Source organism: Rattus rattus, chromosome 2 (assembly GCF_011064425.1).
Source record: "Rattus rattus isolate New Zealand chromosome 2, Rrattus_CSIRO_v1, whole genome shotgun sequence".
NCBI lineage: Eukaryota > Metazoa > Chordata > Mammalia > Rodentia > Muridae > Rattus > Rattus rattus.
Window position 1 is genome coordinate 174,407,080 of NC_046155.1, and position 18,091 is coordinate 174,425,170.

At 41.5% G+C, this 18,091-nt stretch overlaps 1 pseudogene; it reads right to left on the minus strand.

The window, feature by feature from the left end:
* Positions 1-15,399: 15,399 nt before the first annotated feature.
* On the minus strand, positions 15,400-15,719 carry LOC116892633 (annotated as a pseudogene).
* Between the last annotated feature and the right edge of the window lie 2,372 nt (positions 15,720-18,091).

Sequence of the window (18,091 nt, forward strand, 5' to 3'; positions counted from 1 at the left end):
CGCGACAAGGCCCAATTCTTATCCATCATGGTATCCACAGCAGTCAAAGCCTGGGATTAGCCAATAAGGACCTCTACCTGATTTCACAGTTCTCCCATCCTCCTAGGATGCCTTGAAGGCCCTTAGTTTCTGAGGGGAGTTTTATCTCCTGTCTTAATTCTTTCTTCCAGAGAGGAATCCCTAGCAGAAACAGTTAATCTACTTTCTGCTGCCTGTGGACAACAGAGAAGGCTAGTGTTTGGGAAGATGGATATAGAGGCCCACGATAGAAATTAGGAGCTATTTTCATCCATTTTCTATTGTAAAGCCATCATGTTTAATTTTCCCAAATCCAGAAGAGAGAAAGTGGCTGTAAGCTTGATTGTGTGGTGGGCAGTGGAGTGATAGCATAACAGCAGGCCTGTGAAAGGGAGGAGCTGACTGAGCTGAGGGCCAGTTGAGATGTTGAGCCAGAGGCCTTGAATCGTGTCAATCTTTTTTTTTTTTTTTTTTTCCGGGGCTGGGGACCGAACCCAGGACCTTGTGCTTCCTAGGCAAGCGCTCTACCACTGAGCCAAATCCCCAACCCCTGAATCATGTCAATCTTACACCCGTTGCTGCAATGTGAGGAAAGTTACCTAGGAAGCTGTTATCCCACTTTCTTTTTTTTTTTTTCTTTTTTTTTTCGGAGCTGGGGACCGAACCCAGGGCCTTGCGCTTGCTAGGCAAGCGCTCTACCCCTGAGCTAAATCCCCAACCGTTATCCCACTTTCTATAGACTATGGAATAAGGCAGAAACCCACCACAAGAAGGGTCCAGGGGTTTATCAGATACAGTGGGACATCCACAGGCTAATTCAACCACAGTCAATGTCCCCAGGTAGAGGATGCCAACACTTACTCTTTCTTGAGGTAAGTATTGATGCAGAGGTTGTATGGGACCTATGGTGAAGTCTGTGAGCCGATGTCTGTGGGTCCAGAAACCCCAGTTTGATTCAATATCAGGTTCTCCAGGATGAAGCCAGTGTTCCAAACTCACATGACCATGCCTCTGAGATACCTTCTTGGAAGTGGGCCATTGAGAGGTAACATGCTTTGTCAGTTGCAAAGAAGATGGAGGTCACCCAGCATTCTGGGTGTGGAACTTGATGACTGAGGCGTTTGAGGTCCCTCAATGACTGTCTCCTTAGAGGCAGAGTTGTTACCTACCTTTAAGCTTCAGGAGAGTGCAGATAATGGGCTGAACTCCTGAGGTCAGATTCTGACCCCTATGTGTGCATTTTCTATTCACAAGGGAAAGCCTCTGTTTACCATGCATGAGTTTCTGATTCCTCTGGAGCCAAATATCTTCATCCTGTACCCCTCTGGTCATGTCTCTGGTGAAACCTCCAAGTGATGTGAGTCCTTGGAGAGGGACAGAATCTTTCTTGGCTCTTGGTGAGTTTAGGGGAGCCAGCATGATGGATGATCCAATGGTCAGCAAAGCTGCCTTGAGCCAGTGGCTTGTGAGACAATTGCCCATCTTCAAGTAGAATAAGGAAACTTGAACCAGAAGTGACAAGAGCCAAATTAGACTTATTAAGGACAAGTGAGAAAGGCAAATTTTGATACTCTGTTGTGAGACTTTTACTGGACAGCAGTTCTGATTTTGGACTCAGGTTATTACATTCTGTGTTCTGCTCCAGCAGGCTCTCTGCCCCTTGTATCTAGTTCATTTTAATGGTTTCATAGTAGTTCTTTCTTCTGAGCAGGAATATAGGGTAATACTACATACAGTAATATTATTTGGTCCTGTAAGTGCTGGAGTATTTGAGATTTTATACACATGCAGGTGAACCTGAATATATACTTAGATACCACAACTTTCCATTCCTCCTACGAAATACATGAGGGAATCAACTCAAATCAGAAAAGTTTACATTGTCTGAAAGTTTTACAGGTTTCAGCCCAAGATCTGCTGGCTTCATTCCCTTGGGCCTGAGGTGAAATGGAATATTACAGCTTGGGAACTTGTAGCAAAGGAGAACCCTCACTCATGAGCAGAAGGCAGAGAGGTTGCAGTCAGGGTACATAAAGACACTCCCTCCCAACCCCCAGTGACCCACTCAGGGAGTTAGTTACCCATTAGTGATGTCCGTACTCTCGATCCAGCTCCTCTCGGTAGCACCATTGTCTGGGAACCTTCAACACATGAGTCAACATTTTATATCCAGACTATAGTGATGAACACATGTGGACTAATTTGTGTGAGTGAGATTTCAGGATCAGCAGAAGCTGTGGAGAAAGGATGGCCAAGAAGGAGGATCAGAGGCAGGCAGCACTTCTAAATTCTCCAAGTTTTCAAATTGAAATCCAAAACCTAACTTCTTAGGAGAAGGAGAAACAGGCTAGGAGATACCCAGAGATGAGTCTTACCAGAACAGAGGAAGAAAGTGCAGTAGGACGAAGGATGACTGAGTGTGTCAACACTGCAGTGCAGCAGAGAAGGGCTGTACCAGAGGGACAGTCAGCAAAGTTGTTATAGAAACAGGTGTAGAGGGGCTGGAGGGATGGCTGAGAGAGAACTGGCAGCTCTTCCAGAGCTCACAACTCTCTCTAACATCAACACCCAACATCTTCACATGGACAAACATACAGGCAAAAACACCAAATGCACACAAAACGAAAATAAACAAGTTATCTAAACTGGAAGAAAATATTAAAAGAAACAGATACCGAGCTGAAAGGATGAACTTGGCTGATCTGAGAGCTGCATGGTAGCTCAATGCTGGAGAAATGTGCTTAATACAGGAAATTATCTTTACAAGGTAATGCCTGAGTTTGCTGCTTTGGGAAATATTTAAGACAAGAAACAGAAAAAAACAAAACACAACAACAACAACAACAACAACACCACCACCACCACCACCACCACCACCAAATCAACAACCACAAACCACAAACCAAAACCAAAGCAAACCAAAAAAGTAGGGACTACCTTTCCTTTCCTCTAGAACTCACAGAAAGCACTGCCAACTTGGCCCAACCAGAATTGCATGGTAGCACACTGCCACCCCCCTTGAATGCCACTGGAGCAAGACTGCTGAAAATACACACAGTGAGTCAGGTCCAAGTCATCCAAGATACTGGCGCCTGCTTTTTCTTTAGGGTTGCAGCTTGGCTTAGCCAGAGCCAGTCAACTGTAAGGACCTGTGGGTCTCAGGAAGGCACAGCGGTGGGTGGCAGAAACAGTGGAACTTTCTGTGCCTCTTGTACCCAATACAGCTGGCTTTCCTGGGGCTCCTGTGGCCCTGTGCTAACCTTTCCATGGAAGTACTTGAGTAAACTCCAGTCAGGGAACTTTGTTGCTATGTTACCTTGTATCAGGGAGCTGGGAAACAAAGCTCTTTAAACCAGCACTGGTCTCAAACCACTGGCACTAAATAACTGGTGAGCAACTGTACCTGTGTACATATGAACACATAAAGAAGACAGACCATGCATTGAAAGCAAAACTATTTTGTCAAGTTCTTAAGTAGGTGAACAGGTACATGTCCTAAGAGCCACCTCTCAATAGTCACCACTGTCTGGGGACTGAAACTTCAACTTGTCCATTGTGAATACTATTATAGTTTCTCAATCTGACATATGGAATGTGGCACTTTGCCTTATTTTTGCCTTGTCTATTAGGGAAAGAATTAATATTTTACACTAATTTGTATTTTTGTTTCAGTTTATCTTTATTTTGTCTGTGCTAAGAAAATTAGTTTTTAAAATTCAGATGGATTTTATTTTAAGGCAAAGCCTTGTGGTGTTGCTAGACTGGACTCAGCCTTCAGAGCCTTCTTCCTGCCTCTGTTTCACAAGTAGCTAGAATGCACATACCCAGCACTCTGCAAAAGCAAACATTTGCTTCCAAATGTATCTGTTGATTAATTTTCATTTTGATTTTAATTTTTGATTTTTTTTATTTGGGTCTGTAAAAGAAGACAGATGTCATCTGAGCAGGCTTGGCACTTACAGTGCTCTGGGCAGGTTCTGCCAACATGGAAACGAAGATCCTTATCCTCACTCAGTGTGGAGCTGGAATCTGGAACCCGGAACCCAGAACCCAGAACCCGGAACCCGGAACCCGGAACCACTCCTTTCTTTGCCTCTCTGACTTTGTTTCTGGAACACTAAGTGAGAGCCCTAGACCAGATTCTTGGCACGCTTAGCTCGGCCAACCCTTAAGTATCTTTTCTAAGAAGGATCCCTTAAAAATGTCATTTTGGATTATTGCCACAGACCATTCCAGCTGGGTGTGGGGGTCCCTGGGGCAAGGGTCCTCGAAGACTAAGTGGGTAAGGATTTGGTGGTGACAAACTGAAACAAACACAGAGGCAGTTTGCATCTCAGTGTATTCTACAGCTCTCAAATAAGGGTTTTTTATGCTTAAAGAAACAGGTATTACGGCTCTGAAAAGATGTGTTCAGTGAAGCAGTCCAATAAAACAATGATCATATTCATTTGGCACAAGAAAATACAAAACCATTCAAGTATTACAACTTCTAAAAAGTGTGTTCAATGAAGCAATCTCAGATGAAACAGGTAACATCATTATCACTTGACACAATAAAGCACAAAAATCATTTGATGTGGATGGCATACTTTCAAGAGCAGGTTCATAAGATCTTTATGGGCACTCAATTAGTAATGTCTAATTCCTAAACAAGTTAATAAATTTTTATGGGCAATCATTATCTAACATCTAGTTCCCACCTTTTATGAATCTTCAAAGTATAATTTAAAACTATTTGTAATTCTTCTCTTAAAATAATGCTTTTTTTAAATCAATATGCCAAAGCCCACCTCCAACTACAGATGCATAGCCATACAAAATCATTTATTGTTGGAAAAGTTTTTTCTGTCTTACCACTATTATGTGATTTTGTAAATGATTTGTGAAGTAAAACACCTACTTCCCTGGAAATAATGTCATAAAGTCTCAGTCTACCCTATCAGAAACATCTCATGAATAAGAAAGAGAAATAGAAAAAGATAGAACAGACAAATTGCCATGAGAGCCACGGTTCAATATTTTTCTCTGGCCAAAAGTTCCACAACTGGTTCCAGGAGCCCTCCTTTTGAAGTCTTCTCCTCAGTCTGTGGAACTTGTCACACAGAATCTACTGGGGCTGGTGTGGCAGATTATGATATCTCTCAAATGAAAATTAAGCAAAACCCATATTAATATTTAAAATTTCTCTTTTCTCTTATATTTTTGGTTGTGAGCCTAGCCTTTAATGGCTGAGCCATCTCTCCAGCCCTAATTTATTTATCTTATGTATATGAGTACACTGTAGCTCTCTTCAGACACACCAGAAAAGGCCATCAGATTCCATTACAGATGGTTGTGAGCCACCATGTGGTTGCTGGGATTTGAACTTGGGACCTCTGGAAGAGCAGTCAGCGCTCTTAACCACTGAGCTATCTCTCCAGCCCCCACCTCTTTTACTCTAAGTTTCATTTTATATACTCAAATCTTGGACCATTCTGGAGTTTTAATATTTTTATATTCGTTTTGAGATGCTGAATTTTTCCTCTTTCTTTAACATACTTTTCAAAAAAAACCAGTTTATTGAATAATTATTCTTTTCTCTAGGACTATAATTCTGTGTTTATTCTAAACTGCATTCTGATGAATATTTTATCCTAGACTATTCTATTGTCCTGTCTCACTGTTAGATATACTTTAATTATAATAAAGAATAGTATTTACAAAACTTTGCCATAACACATCACACAAAATTTGTTGCTAACTCTACAAAAATCTATAAAGAAAACTCTTTTTTGTCATTCTGACGCCCTTACTAAAGTAAAAAGAATCCTAAGGACTTTCCATGAATTCTGTTTTACAGTTACATACTTCATAAGGATGCTGTAAAAATTAAATGATATATATGGCATATCCTGACAGCAAAGCCTGGCCCTGCTATATAAATGCTAATGTAAATATTATAGAATTGCTGCTATCATTACTTTTTTACAAATACATGCATAGATACATATAAAGATTAGGAAGTTTGCATTAATTTTCTTTTTTTTTTCTTTTTTCTTTTTTTTTCCTTTTATTTATTTTTTTTTTATTAACTTGAATATTTCTTATATACATTTCGAGTGTTATTCCCTTTCGGTTTCCGGCAACATCCCCTCCCCTCCCCTTCCTTATGGGTGTTCCCCTCCCACCCTCCCCATTGCCGCCCTCCCCCAACAGTCTAGTTCACTGGGGGTTCAGTATTAGCAGGACCCAGGGCTTCCCCTTCCACTGGTGCTCTTACTAGGATGTTCATTGCTACCTATGAGGTCAGAGTCCAGGGTCAGTCCATGTATAGTCTTTAGGTAGTGGCTTAGTCCCTGGAAGCTCTGGTGGCTTGGCATTGTTGTACATATAGGGTCTCGAGCCCCTTCAAGCTCTTCCAGTTCTTTCTCTGATTCCTTCAACGGGGGTCCTATTCTCAGTTCAGAGGTTTGCTGCTGACATTAGCCTCTGTATTTGCTGTATTCTGGCTGTGTCTCTCAGGAGCGATCTACACTTCTGCACTTCTTTGCTTCATCCATCTTGTCTAATTGGGTGGCTGTATATATATGGGCCACATGTGGGGCAGGCTCTGAATGGATGTTCCTTCAGTCTCTGTTTTAATCTTTGCCTCTCTCTTCCCTGCCAAGGGTATTCTTGTTCCCCTTTTAAAGAAGGAGTGAAGCATTCACATTTTGATCATCCGTCTTGAGTTTCATTTGTTCTAGGCATCTAGGGTAATTCAGGCATTTGGGCTAATAGCCACTTATCAATGAGTGCATACCATGTATGTCTTTCTGTGATTGGGTTAGCTCACTCAGGATCATATTTTCCAGTTCCAACCATTTGCCTACAAATTTCATAAACTCGTTGTTTTTGATAGCTGAGTAATATTCCATTGTGTAGATGTACCACATTTTCTGTATCCATTCCTCTGTTGAAGGGCATCTGGGTTTCTTTCCAGCTTCTGGCTATTATAAATAAGGCTGCGATGAACATAGTGGAGCACGTGTCTTTTTTTATATGTTGGGGCATCTTTTGGGTATATGCCCAAGAGAGGATAGCTGGATCCTCAGGCAGTTTAATGTCCAATTTTCTGAGGAACCTCCAGACTGATTTCCAGAATGGTTGTACCAGTCTGCAATCCCACCAACAATGGAGGAGTGTTCCTCTTTCTCCACATCCTCGCCAGCATTTGCTGTCACCTGAGTTTTTGATCTTAGCCATTCTCACTGGTGTGAGGTGAAATCTCAGGGTTGTTTTGATTTGCATTTCCCTGATGACTAAAGATGTTGAACATTTCTTTAGGTGTTTCTCAAGCCATTCGGCATTCCTCAGCTGTGAATTCTTTGTTTAGCTCTGAACCCCATTTTTTTTTAATAGGGTTATTTGTCTCCCTCGGTCTAACTTTTTGAGTTCTTTGTATATTTTGGATATAAGGCCTCTATCTGTTGTAGGATTGGTAAAGATCTTTTCCCAATCTGTTGGTTTGCCGTTTTGTCCTAACCACAGTGTCCTTTGCCTTACAGAAGCTTTGCAGTTTTATGAGATCCCATTTGTCGATTCTTGATCTTAGAGCATAAGCCATTGGTGTTTTGTTCAGGAAATTTTTTTCCAGTGCCCATGTGTTCAGATGCTTCCCTAGTTTTTCTTCTATTAGTTTGAGTGTGTCTGGTTTGATGTGGAGGTCCTTGATCCACTTGGACTTAAGCTTTGTACAGGGTGATAAGCATGGATCGATCTGCATTCTTCTACATGTTGACCTCCAGTTGAACCAGCACCATTTGCTGAAAATGCTATTTTTTTTTCCATTGGATGGATTTGGCTCCTTTGTCAAAAATCAAGTGACCATAGGTGTGTGGATTCATTTCTGGGTCTTCAATTCTGTTCCATTGGTCTATCTGTCTGTCTCTGTACCAATACCATGCAGTTTTTTTATCACTATTGCTCTGTAATACTGCTTGAGTTCAGGGATAGTGATTCCCCTGAAGTCCTTTTTTATTGTTGAGGATAGTTTTAGCTATCCTGGGTTTTTGTTATTCCAGATGAATTTGCAAATTGTTCTGTCTAACTCTTTGAAGAATTGGATTGGTATTTTGATGGGGATTGCATTGAATCTGTAGATCGCTTTTTGGTAAAATGGCCATTTTACTATATTAATCCTGCCAATCCATGAGCATGGGAGATCTTTCCACCTTCTGAGGTCTTCTTCAATTTCTTTCTTCAGTGTCTTGAAGTTCTTATTGTACAGATCTTTTACTTGCTTGGTTAAAGTCACACGAGGTATTTTATATTATTTGGGTCTATTATGAAGGTGTCGTTTCCCTAATTTCTTTCTCGGCTTGTTTCTCTTTTGTGTAGAGGAAGGCTACTGATTTATTTGAGTTAATTTTATACCCAGCCACTTTGCTGAAGTTGTTTATCAGCTTTAGTAGTTCTCTGGTGGAACTTTTTGGCATCATTTAAATATACTATCATATCATCTGCAAATAGTGATATTTGACTTCTTCTTTTCCGATCTGTATCCTTGATCTCCTTTTTGTTGTCTGATTGCTCTGGCTAGAACTTCAAGAACTATATTGAATAAGTAGGGAGAGAGTGGGCAGCCTTGTCTAGTCCCTGATTTTAGTGGGATTGCTTCAAGTTTCTCTCCATTTAGTTTAATGTTAGCAACTGGTTTGCTGTATATAGCTTTTACTATGTTTAGGTATGGGCCTTGAATTCCTATTCTTTCCAGGACTTTTATCATGAAGGGGTGTTGAATTTTGTCAAATGCTTTCTCAGCATCTAATGAAATGATCATGTGGTTTTGTTCTTTCAGTTTGTTTATATAATGGATCACGTTGATGGTTTTCCGTATATTAAACCATCCCTGCATGCCTGGGATGAAGCCTACTTGATCATGGTGGATGATTGTTTTGATGTGCTCTTGGATTCGGTTTGCCAGAATTTTGTTGAGTATTTTTGCGTCAATGTTCATAAGGGAAATTGGTCTGAAGTTCTCTTTCTTTGTTGGGTCTTTGTGTGGTTTAGGTATAAGAGTAATTGTGGCTTCATAGAAGGAGTTAGGTAGTGCTCCATCTGTTTCAATTTTGTGGAATAGTTTGGATAATATTGGTATGAGGTCTTCTATGAAGGTCTGATAGAATTCTGCACTAAACCCGTCTGGACCTGGGCTCTTTTTGGTTGGGAGACCTTTAATGACTGCTTCTATTTCCTTAGGAGTTATGGGGTTGTTTAACTGGTTTATCTGTTCCTGATTTAACTTTGATTTACCTGGTATCTGTCTAGGAAATTGTCCATTTCCTGTAGATTTTTCAAGTTTTGTTGAATATAGGCTTTTATAGTAAGATCTGATGATTTTTGAATTTCCTCTGAATCTGTAGTTATGTCTCCCTTTTCATTTCTGATTTTGTTAATTTGGACACACTCTCTGTGTCCTCTCGTTAATCTGGCTAGGGGTTTATCTATCTTGTTGATTTTCTCAAAGAACCAACTTTTGGTTCTGTTGATTCTTTCTATGGTCCTTTTTGTTTCTACTTGGTTGATTTCAGCTCTGAGTTTGATTATTTCCTGTCTTCTACTCCTCCTGGGTGTATTTGCTTCTTTTTGTTCTAGAGATTTTAGGTGTGCTGTCAAGCTGCTGACATATGCTCTTTCCTGTTTCTTTCTGCAGGCACTCAGCACTATGAGTTTTCCTCTTAGCACAGCTTTCATTGTGTCCCATAAGTTTGGGTATGTTGTACCTTCATTTTCATTAAATTCTAAAAAGTTTTTAATTTCTTTCTTTATTTCTTCCTTGACCAGGCTATCATTGAGTAGAGCATTGTTCAGTTTCCACGTATATGTGGGCATTCTTCCCTTATTGTTATTGAAGACCAGCTTTAGGCCGTGGTGGTCCGATAGCACGCATGGGATTATTTCTATCTTTCTGTATCTGTTGAGGCCTGTTTTTTGACCAATTATATGGTCAATTTTGGAGAAAGTACCATGAGGAGCTGAGAAGAAGGTATATCCTTTTGCTTTAGGGTAGAACGTTCTATAAATACCCGTTAAGTCCATTTGGCTCATGACTTCTCTTAGTCTGTCTACGTCTCTGTTTAATTTCTGTTTCCATGATCTGTCCATTGATGAGAGTGGGGTGTTGAAATCTCCTACTATTATTGTGTGAGGTGCAATGTGTGTTTTGAGCTTTAGTAAGGTTTCTTTTACGTATGTAGGTGCCCTTGTATTTGGGGCATAGATATTTAGAATTGAGAGTTCATTTTGGTGGATTTTTCCTTTGATGAATATAAAGTGTCCTTCCTTATCTTTTTTGATGACTTTTAGTTGGAAATTGATTTTATTTGATATTAGAATGGCTACTCCAGCTTGCTTCTTCAGACCATTTGCTTGGAAAGTTGTTTCCCAGCCTTTCACTCTGTGGTAGTGTCTGTCTTTGTCTCTGAGGTGTGTTTCCTGTAGGCAGCAGAATGCAGGGTCCTCGTTGCGTATCCAGTTTGTTAATCTATGTCTTTTTATTGGGGAGTTGAGGCCATTGATGTTGAGAGATATTAAGGAATAGTGATTATTGCTTCCTGTTATATTCATATTTGGATGTGAGGTTGTGTTTGTGTGCTTTTCTTCTCTTTGTTTTGTTGCCAAGACGATTAGTTTCTTGCCTCTTCTTGGGTATAGCTTGCCTCCTTATGTTGGGCTCTACCATTTATTATCCTTTGTAGTGCTGGATTTGTAGAAAGATATTGTGTAAATTTGGTTTTGTCATGGAATATCTTGGTTTCTCCATCTATGTTAATTGAGAGTTTTGCAGGATACAGTAGCCTGGGCTGGCATTTGTGTTCTCTTAGGGTCTGTATGACATCAGTCCAGGATCTTCTGGCCTTCATAGTTTCTGGCGAGAAGTCTGGTGTGATTCTGATAGGTCTGCCTTTATATGTTACTTGACCTTTTTCCTTACTGCTTTTAATATTCTTTCTTTATTTTGTGCGTTTGGTGTTTTGACTATTATGTGACGGAGGTGTTTCTTTTCTGGTCCAATCTATTTGGAGTTCTGTAGGCTTCTTGTATGCCTATGGGTATCTCTTTTTTAGGTTAGGGAAGTTTTCTTCTATGATTTTGTTGAAGATATTTACTGGTCCTTTGAGCTGGGAGTCTTCACTCTCTTCTATACCTATTATCCTTAGGTTTGATCTTCTCATTGAGTCCTGGATTTCCTGTATGTTTTGGACCAGTAGCTTTTTCCGCTTTACATTATCTTTGACAGTTGAGTCAATGATTTCTATGGAATCTTCTGCTCTGAGATTCTCTCTTCCATCTCTTGTATTCTGTTGGTGAAGCTTGTATCTACAGCTCCTTGTCTCTTCTTTTGGTTTTCTATATCCAGGGTTATTTCCATGTGTTCTTTCTTGATTGCTTCTATTTCCATTTTTAATTCCTTCAACTGTTTGATTGTGTTTTCCTGGAATTCTTTCAGGGATTTTTGCGATTCCTCTCTGTAGGCTTCTACTTGTTTATTTGTTTTCCTGTGTTTCTCTAAGGGAGTTCTTCACGTCTTTCTTGAAGTCCTCCAGCATCATGATCAAATATGATTTTGAAACTAGATCTTGCTTTTCTGGTGTGTTTGGATATTCCATGCTTGTTTTGGTGGGAGAATTGGGCTCCGATGATGCCATGTAGTCTTGGTTTCTGTTGCTTGTGTTCCTGCGCTTGCCTCTCGCCATCAGATTATCTCTAGTGTTACTTTGTTCTGCTAATTCTGACAGTGGCTAGACTGTCCTATAAGCCTGTGTGTCAGGAGTGCTGTAGATCTGTTTTCCTGTTTTCTTTCAGCCAGTTATGGGGACAGAGTGTTCTGCTTTCGTGTGTGTAGTTTTGTCCCTCTACAAGTTTTCAGCTGTTCCTGTGGGCCTGTTTCTTGAGTTCACCAGGCAGGTCACTTGCAGCAGCAAAGTTGGTCTTACCTGTGGTCCCGAGGCTCAAGTTCGCTTGCGGGGTGCTGCCCACGGGCTCTCCGCGGTGGCAGCAACCGGGAAGATCTGCGCCGCCTCTTCCGGGAGCCTCCGTGCACCAGGGTTCCAGATGGCCTCCGGTGTTTTCCTCTGGAATCAGTAATGTGTGCAGAGAGCAGTCTCTTCTGGTTTCGCAGGTGTGTCTGCCTCTCTGAAGGTTTAGCTCTCCCTCCCACGGGATTTGGGTGCAGAGAACTGTTTATCCGGTCTGTTTCCTTCAGGTTCCGGTGGTGTCTCAGGCAGGGCTCCTGCCTCACCTGGGCCCTCTCCCATGGGAGCCCAGAGGCCTTATACAGTTTCCTCTTGGGCCAGGGATGTGGGCAGGGGTGGGCAGTGTTGGTGGTCTCTTCTGCTCTGCAGCCTCAGGAGTGCCCACCTGACCAGGCGGTAAGGTATCTCTCCCACGGGTTCTGGGAGCAGAGAGCTGCTGCGGGCCGGGATCCGCGGGTGTGGGACTTCCGGTAAACACAGGACGTGCCTGGTCCTAGAGGGAATCTGCCTCTGTTGTCCCGATTCCACCCGGCAAGTCACTTGCAGCAGATAAGTTAGTCTTACCTGTGGTCCCGAGGCTCAAGTTCGCTCGCGGGGTTCTGCCCACGGGCTCTCCGCGGTGGCAGCGACCAGGAAGATCTGTGCCGCCTCTTCCGGGAGCCTCCGTGCACCAGGGTTCCAGATGGCCTCCGGTGTTTTCCTCTGGAATCAGTAATGTGTGTAGAGAGCAGTCTCTTCTGGTTTCGCAGGCGTGTCTGCCTCTCTGAAGGTTTAGCTCTCCCTCCCACGGGATTTGGGTGCAGAGAACTGTTTATCCGGTCTGTTTCCTTCAGGTTCCGGCGGTGTCTCAGGCAGGGCTCCTGCCGCTCCTGGGCCCTCTCCCACGGGAGCCCAGAGGCCTTATACAGTTTCCTCTTGGGCCAGGGATGTGGGCAGGGGTGGGCAGTGTTGGTGGTCTCTTCTACTCTGCAGCCTCAGGAGTGCCCACCTGACCAGGCGGTAAGGTATCTCTCCCACGGGTTCTGGGAGCAGAGAGCTGCTGCGGGCCGGGATCCGCAGGTGTCGCATTAATTTTCAAATAAGATAGTTCTTACATTCTAATTTGTAATTTTATGTTCTTTTTAAAAATTTATTTATTTTTGATTTTTTCTTTTTTTATTGGATTTTTTTAAATTTACATTTCAAATGTTATTCCCTTTCCCGGTTTCCTGGACATTAGCCCCCTATCCCATCCCACTCCTCTTCTCCTATAAGGGTGTTCCCTTCCCCATTCACCCCCTTCCCGCCCAATGCCCCCAACATTCCTCTATACTGGGGGTCCAAACTTGTCAGGACCAAGGGCTTCTCCTTCTGTTGGTGCCCAACAAGGCCATCCTCTACTACATATGCAGTTGGAGTCATGGGTCAGTCTATGTATAGTCTTTGGGTAGTGGTTTAGTCCCTGGGAGCTCTGGTTGGTTGACATTGTTGTTCTTATGGGGTTGCAATCCCTTCAGCTCTTTCAATCCTTTAATTCCTCCATTGGGAGTCCCATTCTCAGTTCAGTGGTTTTCTGCTAGCATTCACCTCTGTATTTGACATGTTCTGGCTGTGTCTCTCAGGATTCATCTGTATCCAGTTCCTGTCAGCATGCCCTTCTTTTTTTTTTTTTTTTTTTTTTTTCTATTCTTTTTTTTGGAGCTGGGATTGAACCTAGGGCCTTGCGCTTAGGGCAAGCGCTCTACCACTGAGCCAAATCCCCAACCCCCCGCCCTTCTTAGCTTCATCAGTCTTATCTAGTCTTGGTGACTGTATGCATGTATGTATGTATACACACACACACACACACACACACACACACACACACACACACACACACACGGTACATGTGGGGCAGGCTCTGAATGGCCGTTCCTTCAGTTGCTGCTCCAAACTCTGCCTCTATATCCCCTCCTATGAATATTTTTGTTCCCCTTTTAAGAAGGAATGAAGCACCTTCACTTGGTCATCCTTCTTGAGCTTCAGGTGGTCTGTATATTGTATCTTGGGTGATTCGAGCTTTTGGGCTATTATCTACTTATCAATGAGTGCATACATGTGTGTTTTTCTATGATTGGGTTACCTCACTCAGGATGATATTTTCTAGTTCAATCCATTTGCCTATGGATTTTATGAAGTCATTGTCTTTGATAGCTGAGTAATATTCCATTGTGTAGATGTACCACATTTTCTGTATTCATTCATTTGGTGAAGGGCATCTGGGTTCTTTCCAGCTTCTGGCTATTATAAATAAGGCTGCTATGAACATAGTGGAGCATGCATCTTTGTTGTATGTTGGAGCATCTTTGGAGTACATGCCTAGGAGAGGTATAGCTGGGTCCTCAGGTAGTGGAATGTCCAATTTTCTGAGGAACCTCTAGACTGATTTCCAGAATGGTTGTACCAGTCTGCAATCCCACCAACAATGGAGGAGTGTGCCTCTTTCTCCACATCCTCGCCAGCATTTGCTGTCACTTGAGTTTTTTATCTTAGCCATGATGAGTGGTGTGAGTTGGAACCTCAGGGTTGTTTTGATTTGCATTTTCCTGATGACTTAAGGGTGTTGAGCATTTCTTTAGGTGTTTCTCAGCCATTCAATATTCCTCAGCTCTGAATCCTTTGTTTAGCTCTGTACCCATTTTTAATAGTGTTATTTGGCTCTCTGGAGTCTAACTTCTTGAGTTCTTTGTATATTTTGGATATTAGCCCTCTATCAGATGTAGGATGGGTAAAGATCTTTTCCCAATCTGTTGGTTGCTGTTGTTTCCTAATGACAGTGTCCTTTGCCTTACAGAGACTTTGCAGTTTTTTTAAGTGTTAAATACTTTTTTATTTGATATCGTACATAAAGCACAGTAAATGCCTTTCAGTAGTGAAAGGCAGCATCATTGATGTAGGAAATTCTAATTAAAATACCACTGTCAAGAATAGTTCCTTCCTGGTGTTTATAATTGCCTGTAAGAGGCCAGTAAACACAAACTGAAACACAGGTGAGTCTTCTTGTTTCTGAGACAGTGATAGAATTTTCCCAGTGTTTAAACATATTCATATGCCCAGTTATATAAATCTAAGTAAAAAACTATCCAATAGGTTTGAGCCAACACCCCCATATTTATGGAAAGTAAAACATTACTAATTAAGTCCAACCTTATCTTGAGAAAGGGAGAGCAGTGATAGCATGTATACAACTGGAAGTGTTACTTTAAAAAGATCACATCCACTTTATGACAAGTCAATTTTACTTAAATCAGGGCTGTCCAACAAAAAAAATTGTTAGCTATTCATCATCTGAATTTGGTGTATGAATTAAATTATGGTATACATTAAAAGCCATGAGACTTTTTTTGTAATAAATAAGGCAGTGGAATTACTCACTAGTAGCCATTTTAAGATGAGCTATTATGTCTGCCCTTTCTCCTTTCTTCTTAATTCTAGAGAAGGTCATTTTTTTGTTCCAGGGATGTACTTTTTGGAATTTTCCAAATACTCCATCAGGGTATCCTCTCCCCAGGTGATGCCTTTGTTCTAGTTAGCATCTGTGTAAGAGAATCCAGCAGCCTGGTCAGTCTTCTGCCCAAACAGTCCCTGGAGGTTTGGTCTAGTTTCATGCTTGCCTCCATTCCCCACAGTGTGGCACTGGGCACACTTCTGAACAAAAATCTTCTTGCCTTTTTCAACATCACCCATTTTAAATTTGGTCCAGGCTGGTCAACACCACGAACGCTCAGACTTTTAGGCAGACATCCTGCTCTCTAGCCCAAGGACATGCTGGCCCGCGCCTATGTACCAGTGTCAGTGCAACCACACTTGCTCTAGCTTTGTAGTTTTATGAGGTCCCATTTGTGGGTTCTTGATCTTAGATCATAAGCCATTGGTGTTCTGTTCAGGAAGTTTCCCCAGTGCCCACGTGATTGAGACTTTTCCCCACTTTTTCTCCTATTAGTTTGATTGTATCTGGTTTGATGTGGAAGTCCTTGATCCACTTGGACTTAAGCTTTGTACAGGATGATAAGAATGGATCGATCTGCATTCTTCTACATGCTGACCTCAAGTTGAATAAGCACCAGTTTTTGAAAATTCTATCTTTTTTTCCATTGGGTGGTCTTTACTCCTTTGTAATTTTATGTTCTTAATTGTCAGTATGTAACTGAAATATAAAATTGATGGCCTTATAATGGGACCAAAATATAAATTGCCAACATCAGGAATGAAAAGAGGTACCAGTAGAGATCAAGCAGACATTGAGGATAAAGTCTATTCTTTTTTTTTTTCTTTTTTTTGGAGCTGGGGACTGAACCCAGGGCCTTGCACTTGCTAGGCAAGCACTCTACCACTGAGCTAAATCCCCAACCCCGATAAAGTCTATTCTTAATCTGCAGTCCGTTTTAACCAAAAGGCTTTAGTCTGGGTAATTTATAAACAATATAAATTATAATTCTGGAGGCTGGGAAGTCCAAGAAGAAGAAGAATAAGGTTCAGTAGGTTCAGCCATAATACTTTGACAGCCTATTCCTTAAAAACAGTGCCTTCTTGCTGTGTCCTCATAGCAGTGTGAAGGGAGCCAGTAAGCTCCCACAGTCTGTTTTTATAAAGGTACTAACCCCATCCATAGAGCAAAGCCCTCTCAATTCAGTGTGAAGCCATTACTACCTGGGTACTAATAACAAAGATAGTACAAAAGAACGGCAAACTAATATGCCTTATAATTATACACACATCAAGCATTTGTGTGTGTGTGTGTGTGTGTGTGTGTGTATGTGTGTGTGTGTGAACTTAGACATACTTATTCTAAAGGTTATGTGGTAAAGCATAAGCATAATGGAACAGAATGGAGGCAGGAACCCAGTGTTCTTATTCTGCAGCTGTAATGATCGGAAAAGTGTGGTGATGGAGCAGAACAGAGGCAGGAATAGACCCACAAAGATACTCCCAACAGAGATTTTTTTTTTTAAATGCAGAAGGCTATTTAACAGAGATAGGCTAACCTCAACAAATGATGCTAGAGAAGTTTACATCTGTGGTATAAAATACATTTTTGTTTTGTCCCTGGTTGCTGGCACAGAGCTAACAATTTTTTGGTGTTATTTATTCATAAGGAACTCCTTTCAACCACACTTTATATTGACAAATGCTAGGATCCCTAGATTCCATCGGTAAAGGGCCTTGTCACCAGAGAATTAACAGATGAAAACTGAAGCATCTTCAGCTAAAACAAAACAAACAAAACATCCTCCAAAAACCTTGTTGGCTTGGCAAGTGTGTGCGTGTGCTGAGAGAGTGGTCCCTTATCTTCCATACTCATACTTCTCCTTAACCACCACCTTACTTACCCACTCTCCCCCTCAAACATTACCCACCGTACTGCTTTTATTGCTCTGTTCCTTATTGTTTCCAGGATATTTCATAGTAAACTGGTAAACAGAGGCAAAGTGTGTTCCTATGTTCTTTGAAATTGGAAATTTCCTGTTCTAGGAAATTGGGTGATGGAATGGTGGGCATCATCAGCCCAACACTGTGTGGTATCCTGCACTTGGTGTCTAAAATGAGATCAAGTCCTTGGCCTGTTCAATTGCACTCCTTCTGAGTGGTATACTGAGAGAATGAATTTGCAAACTGTATCTGGCAGCTTACAGGTAAAAATAAATAAAGATCTCTTTAAACTCAACCTTCATTTAAAACTAGAAAATGGGCTGGGTGGTAGTGTCACATGCCTTTAGTCTCAGCACTGAGGAAGTAGAGGTAGGCAGATCTCTGTGAGTTTGAAGCCAGCCTGCTCTACAGAGTGAGTTCAGGACAGCCAGTGTTAGAGAAACCCTGGCTCAAACAAAAAACAACAACAACAACAACCAAAAAAAAGTGAAAATGGTTGAAACAAATCAACTGATACTTAAGAGGATATACAGATGCCAAATAACCATGGAAATATGCTCAACATTACTGGTCATTAGGGAAATGGAAACTAAACCACAATACAATCAGTATACTTAGAATGCCTAAAAGACTGACAACCACCAAAATGCTGGCAAGACTGTGAAAAAAATGATTTCATACATACACTG